The sequence below is a fragment of the Vespula pensylvanica genome, chromosome 23 (genome assembly GCF_014466175.1).
Source record: "Vespula pensylvanica isolate Volc-1 chromosome 23, ASM1446617v1, whole genome shotgun sequence".
Taxonomy (NCBI): domain Eukaryota; kingdom Metazoa; phylum Arthropoda; class Insecta; order Hymenoptera; family Vespidae; genus Vespula; species Vespula pensylvanica.
Window position 1 is genome coordinate 914,726 of NC_057707.1, and position 7,727 is coordinate 922,452.

Genomic DNA, 7,727 nt, shown 5'->3' on the forward strand with positions numbered 1-7,727 from the left:
ATAATGAACGTTTTTCAGAAATATAGGTATATGAACGAATTAATTTACTGCCTATCGCAAATACATTTCGTTTGGGTTTTAATGAAAAAGCATGTATACATTATGTTCTTCCAAACGTTTCGTCAAGTACCTTCATGGTAAACGATTTTTTATTACCCGCTCTCCATGTACCAATGCTCTTGAGTTCGCTCATGCGCGCTAGTTCGTGTGGGCGGTATTAGATGTGCGGTTCTGTGGGCGTGCATGTGTATATCTCTGTCCTTATTTTGACAAGAAGAAAGGTATTTTTTCATTTGTTTTCCCCTCATAAAACTATGCAGACAATACGACAATAACGAACGAGTACGTTCTCCTAAAAATTTATTCCCGACTGGAAAATTTCGAAGAATAATCTATTTATACTTCGACTAATCAAATATTTCGTATACTACGCTCCAAACTATTTAGTTCCTCGGGAAATATTATTTTTCTAAATTCGTGTAACCGTATAACCGAGTATAAAAAGGACTTCATTATATGTCTAGTAATGTAATATGACAAATTTATTTTGCATTTTTCTAATATTCACTCGAATGATTAAATATCTCCATAAGCGTACATATAATAAACATTTATATAATACGTCCCCCAATATAGTATAGATTTATTATATTGTTTTCTTACTATCGTTTTTCGATCAAACGGTCGACATCGCTCAAAGTAAAAATTATATATGATAGCTCTTTTTTCAGATACTCTTTTCTTTTAAATACAATTTTAGAAGTCTTCTATTTCCGATAATATCGACGTTTTCTTCATGAAAATTATATAAATATGAATAAATATGTACCAAACATAAGATCCTCCTTGAAAAGTAGATAAACCAAAGTCGATGCTTACAAAGTAAAATAATCAAAAGGGAGAGATGAGACAGAGAATGACCGATAAGCGGAATCGAATGGCAAAAAGAAGGATAGCACCAAAAAGAAATTTCCCCTTTGTGATAGTATCTATCCATAATTATTGGTAACATTGTGTTGAGATTACCGCGGATGACATAATATCCCGTTAATATTTGCAAAATAGTGGGGGTCAAAATAAATGGTAAAAAGATTAAATTTGATCATTGAATTTATTGTATTCTTTTAAGAGGAATACAAACTACTGATTCTAAGTCTCGTAGTCATCCATTCAGGTTCGAAGGAACTCCAGAAGATGGAACGCTATAGAAGCACCCCCCCCCCCCCAGGCGCGATAATGTATTATATCGTTTATATCATTTTAAACAACACTTTCGATAAGATAAAGCGTATTTTAATTTTTCTTATCTTCATTTATCAGTGTCAATTGATTATTCAGCGGGATCATTGTTTTTATACAGCCAGTCCTGTAAGACGTAATTATTAATAGAGCAGGATGAAACAATTTTCACTTAGAAATTTGTAAGTTCATTATATATTGTTTAAAGTTAGCTTGGGGAAAAAATTATGTAAAATTTTTCCTTGTATTTGCTAAGTGAATGAACGAAATTTTCATCATTCATTTCAGACGGCAGATAGATTCTCTACATACATGTCTATATATGTGTGTGTGCGTCTGTGTGTGTGTATACAAACACACAAATTCGTTTAAACATTTACGAAGCGCGTAACGCGCGAGAAACATAAAATAATATTAATCTAAAATTGCAATAATTTTTAATTTCAATCTCAGAGTGGTTGCATCTGAGATGCGTCGCTACGTGTAATATCAATAAAAACGAACCTTTGAGTTAATCTGATGATTGCCTACACTTTTCACAGGTGAAAACGTCAAACTTAATACTTTCGGTAATTTTAAATCGATTTGAACCAAATAGATGTACAAGAAGGTGAATAAGCCGCTGTTTTATCAAAAGTACATTCCGTTAAAAGCTCCACGGGACACCTACAAAACAATAAATTTATTAATTTATTTTCCGATAAACTTAAATTTTAAAATGGCGGTCGTTCGCTATATGTAAAGTCGTAAAATGATTGATTTGGACAGTTACCGGATCATTCATCCTTTCTACTCCGAAGAGTAAACATCGAAGTTCTGTCGCACCCGCCTGCAAAGAATGAAGAAAATTACGAATGTGTATATAAGGAAAAATATTATTTAAGTGTTTCTCTAAGGTAATTGTAAAATATGTAATGAACCAGCGAAAATAGCAGTATCTCTCTCTATGAATAAACATAATTAAGCAAATTATTACTATGAAAGATATTAGAGGGTGAGATTCATGATAACATTTCACCGGTAATATCATATAACTATTGATCGAATGAAATACACTTTTGTAATAACCCTAATTAATTAAAAAAGGAGACTTATCAATATTAACATTCCAAGGTGTTTTTATATTATTGCAAACATTTTACTGTTTCCTTAATAATACATCGACGTATGCATCATGAGGGTTAGAAATGTTACAGATCTCTAGTTTATGACAAATGATATGGGAAGCCAATCTGTAGGGTTGTCTCCAAAGCAATAAGAATATAATACGATCAAATTAGAAATTTAAAGCAGAATTTTCACAAAATTTATTATTATAAATATTACACGCTTCTAATCAAGAAAATAAAAAATTACTTACAGCAAATTGCCAGGAATAAATGCTCGTGGTAGCCTTTAATATTCCTCTTTAATGATTCCTTGAATTATGCGGTCCACTCTTCTTGACGTTTATATAAGGAATATCGACTTCCCGCAAAGTATGTGGTAACACCGCATGGAAAACTATATCCTGGAAATAGAAGGAATTATCAGTGTAATACTTTATGTCATTACACTTTCTTTTTGCATAGTAAATAAAAGAGGAAATATATGAGCTGATTTTAAGCAGAATGTAATGATACTGCTGGTGAAAACAATTCTATCTCCCTCCGTTGAAAATTATGACTTGCAGGACTATATATCAAAAAACAATTAGTTCTTAATAATGCATTACAATTAATTTATCGAAAGACAGTTCTGTAAAAACTCGTTAATTAAAAAAGGAGACTGTCAAATATAACCATTCCAAGGGATATTCATATTGTCTAAATATTTCACTAAATTTTCGGGCAAATAACCCCAATTATACTATTTTCTCTGTTTAATATTATACCATAATATATCCGAGACAAATTGCACGATGTAATATATAGTGTAAAATAATAATAAAAAATTATACAACAAAATTTCTAGGATGTATTATAAAACATGCTATATATAGAACAGTAGAATTGAACAAAAAATTATATAAAATACAGTATAATGCGTTAATATTAAACTATAAATATATAAAATACAAAAAAGATTTAACTAACCGATAGCGTGTTGCTTAAAATGCTACAGATGGTTTCCATTATCCGGACTGGAGAGGCGCTTTTATATTACTCCGGACCGTCCATCTTCAAAGCTCACGAGAACGTGCTTGCAGGGCGACTCGCAACAGAATGAAGGATTCATTCAATTTCCACGGATGGCTCGTAAACCCACCTATAGTAAGTCGAGCATGCGCTCTTTGGTCCCACTCCCTCTCACATATATTCACGACGGTGGCATCCCCGATTATCTCTTCACAATGTTAACAATAACTTTGGATCGATATTACCGTAAAAGGGAAATTTCTTCTGGCCTTTATCTTTCGTATCTCCTTTTGATCCCTTTTCCTCCTTTGATGCCACTGTTTTTCATTCTCCATATTCATATCTTTTCGATCGTTTCACTTTGTCAAAATCGAATTGTGTTTACTTTCGTTCCGATAGGAAAGTTCTGTTTATATTGACTAATTCATATTTATTCATTTTTTGGAACAGAATGTCGACATTAACAGGAAAGTAGAATACAAAATATTGTATTTAAAGGAAATGGTAATCAGTCTCATGGAGAATCTCCCTACGATATTTATAATTTATGCCTTGCGCGAAATTGATCGGTTGATACAATAACGATGGCTAGAAGAAAATATAATAGATCTCTCCTGCGTTGGGGGAAATATTATGATAGTGTTACATTCAATATACGCTTATTCGAAAAAAAATCTAAGGGATAGTACATTAGGAAACTACAAATATTATCTTACTAGAAATATAATAAAATTCTCGCTGTGCTTGGTTCTACGTAATAGAACAGACAATTCTCAAATAAAAATTAACAAATCAATTTTCATGCTAGGAATTGATTAGTTTGGAATATAATATACGAAATATTAGATAACTGGAGGGATTATTGGATCACTGTTTTACCTTCTTCAATAGGGAACTCATATCAATGTACTCGTTCGAACGGAATAATTAAATCAGTGTCGCGTCCATAGCTATGAAAAGATGTAGCCGAGTGATTAAATGATATATTTAAATAGATAATTGAGTTATATAATAGCCTCATCCAATTGTCTGATGCTGTTATTGGTTTGATAAGGGAAAGACAAATGAAAAAATACCTTTCATGTTTTCAAAATCAGACACAAAAGGTACGTTGACATGACCGCGCCACTCATTCCCGTCCATCTGTACTGGCCCATCCAAGCGTGCCGAAGGACAATTAAGGATGGAGAGGAATAATACCTAATCGATTAAAACGGAGGTACTTGATACGTAGGGAGGATCGTAATACGCAGACGGATTCTCTTCAAATCCCAATCAAAACGTACTAACAAGAGAATTCTGACTACATAGCAAATTACATCGTCGAATTTACAATATTACACTAAAACGTAAATTAAATATTATGAATCTCTTTTAAGTACACGAAGTGAATATTGCGACAAGCTCTTTAGAAGATTGATTCAACATATCATCTATTTTTAATTTAAGCAAATGATTACTTAATTTAATTTGATCGAATAACGATGTCAATGTGACGTAAATATGGAACAAATCGGTAAATCCTTTAATCGTCCCTACACGTTTTAAAAATTTAATTATTTAAATCCACCTTAATTTTATTTCGATTTTTATGAGCTCATTTTGCAATTCATGATTAAACCTTCCATTCTCATAATCGTTTCTATTCTCGATATCATTTTCTGTTTTTTCCTCATTATTTTATTATCTCCGGTAGGTCTCGACGAACCGTATAACTTAGATCTTAGGATACACCGTGTTAGAATATTTCCGAAAGACGAACATGGTTTTGGCTAGAATTAAATTTATCTGTGGAATCATCGTCGTCGAGATAAAATCTATCGTCGAATAAATCGTGTGCGAGCGTGGACGAATAATCTTTACACTCACCTTGGACATCTTAATATACTGCATCTCCTCTTTCTTCCTCTTCTACAAGATTGATTCGCAGATCGTCCTATTTGGAATCATTCTTAATCGCCCCAAGATTTTCCTTATCGTTGCCAATTTCACCCAAGGCAATGAAATAAATATAGTTACGGTAAATATAATTTCCTAAATAATTGCTATCAAAATAAACATAGTTCGATAAACAAGAACACTGCCAACGTTTTAATTGATCTTTATTTTACTTGTCCGACTGCGTGGAATTCTTCTGAGGATTGAAAAAGATGGAATCCATAAAGATTCCGCGAAGTAATCTTCTTATATACGAAGGAACGTTCCATCATTCAAACGTAGTTTAGTGAAACTGTACTATATGAGTCTCGAGCAGATTCGTCGTCATGGCCATTATAACTTTTGTCTTCCTCTTTCACTTTCCGTTTAATATCTATCAGCTGACGAACACGGTACTGAACAAGGTATCACGAGAAAGATAGAGGAAAGGACGATGTTTCAAAAGGAAATACCTTGCTGATGATTTCAGCACGATAATTTATGGTATTTCCTAGAAGCATTACAGAAGTTTTAGAAGTCGTTGATAATCTTAGATGCAACAATATCATCGACGCATAACGTGTAATTCAATATGTGTTCTACATCCATGATATATATGGATATGCTTTGTTTTTTTCACATTTGAAAATTCGCGCTTTAACATAATGCATCACGGCCCTAACGATGAACTATAACAAAAAACTGACAACTTCAAAGAACGATTAGATACTTCTCACGCTGATCACTTCGCTAAGTATACCATTTTTATTATGAAAAAAAGAAAAGGGAAAAAAATATTGTTTGCAATATAACATTTTTGACCGTCGCTTGACGGTCAAAAATGTTATATTGATGGCAATTAAAAATGTGTATAATAACGAATGCAAGATATTTTATTATTAGAAAATTTCAACAATAAAATTAAGTCTTTTTCATTTAATATTAACCTTTGATTAACCTATTAATAAAGGCGCGATGAATTAATCTAAGCAAAACCGATTCTTACAATATGCAGTTATGCAATGTGGATTATTTTATATGATAGTTAACAGCAAAGGGCAAAAGTAAATCGAATTAAAAGAGATTTGCGGACAAATCCGCTTCCCCACAATCATTTCCCTTGCGGTTCTTTCAACACCGGTATAGGATGTTTTGATTGATTTGCGTAAAGCGCATTCAAATGAATTACGCGAAAAGAGAAATAAATATGGCGAATGATTACCACTGAATCCATATTCTTTGGCACTGTGTAAAAAAGAAAGAGAGAAGGTTGTTAGCTTAAATAAAGAAAGAGAATAAAAGATAATATTGTAAAACAAATCCTCATGGAATTTTTCTTACTCGAAATTAATACTTGATTCGAGCATGATGTATAGTTTTAACGATAAAAACCGAAAAAATATTAAAAGACGGCTGTCGAAATTCTTTAGTTTATTTCTAATTGTATATTGTAAAGAAACAGTTGGTGAAAGACACAGAAAAGGTAAAAAACAAAAAAAGGAAAATAATTTGTCCAGTTATATGAAAACAAGTCGGAAATTTACTTCCTCACGACTCATGACATTTCCACTCTTTCTATCGTGTAATACGTGGTATTGATTTATCAGTTTAGAAGGTACTAACCCCTTCCATCGAGCTACGCCTCGAAAGTTAGCAGGGTCTTCGGACCTGACGATTTGGGGAAGAGTCTCTCCTGCGAAGGTCGTCCTTTCAATAATTTTTGAACGAGTAGTGTGCAAGTAAGTGCTAAATAATCGCGTCTACACTCCATACGTCCCAAAGAAAACTTACAAGCAATCCAAACGGTACAAGTTCTTCATTCTCAGTAGTCTTTTGTTCCTTATCGAGATAACGTAAATTTACCAGTATTCGTTAGTATGTAACTTATTATAAAATTTCAATAGAATATTATGAAAATGAAACTGATTTTCTTGATCAATTCCATCCTAAGTATTATTTTGTTGCTTCTCGTAGAAGAAATTTCTTATCCCTTAAAAAGGTGTAACCCGATTTACGTTTGATAACTGAACAATTTAAATGAACAATTGAGCGTCTGTGATGACTCATAGCTAAACTACGAATTGTATACTCTTCCAGAGATACAGAAGACCAAAGACTGATGAAGACAGTTCCAATAGCCTTGAAGTGTTTAGAAGGAGCAGAATTGTCTGCCATTTGAATTGTAATTACTTCCAGAGAAGAAAGGAGAATTTCAACTACGCTCAACTTGATAATTAAACATTCGACATCCGAAGTGAAAAACATTCACATTGCACTTCCTGTTCTTCCATATATCCAATGATACTTCCTACATGGGTAATATCAATGTCCTGCCAGCAACCAGATAACGAAACGAAAACATTTTTCTCTTTAATCTTATATTTGAATGGTTAATCAACTAATGCTGTGTTTATCGAATGGTAAGATATTTTGGAAGTAAGATGTAAATTTTTT

General features: G+C 32.6%; 3 long non-coding RNA genes across 3 annotated transcripts in view; 2 read left to right on the forward strand and 1 right to left on the reverse strand.

Moving 5' to 3' along the window:
- LOC122636802 overlaps nt 1-7,727 on the forward strand; it is a 268,896-nt gene that overhangs the window by 132,287 nt on the left and 128,882 nt on the right. The window lies entirely within an intron of this gene.
- The window catches only part of LOC122636791, an 80,039-nt gene that overhangs the window by 44,637 nt on the left and 27,675 nt on the right, over nt 1-7,727 (forward strand). The gene's annotated exons all lie outside the window — the stretch shown is intronic.
- Nucleotides 1,238-3,445, reverse strand: LOC122636792. The gene is made up of 5 exons (XR_006329061.1): nt 3,315-3,445; nt 2,600-2,749; nt 2,012-2,068; nt 1,744-1,905; nt 1,238-1,366 (listed from the first exon to the last, which is right to left on the reverse strand). It is a non-coding gene; the product is annotated as an uncharacterized LOC122636792 (long non-coding RNA).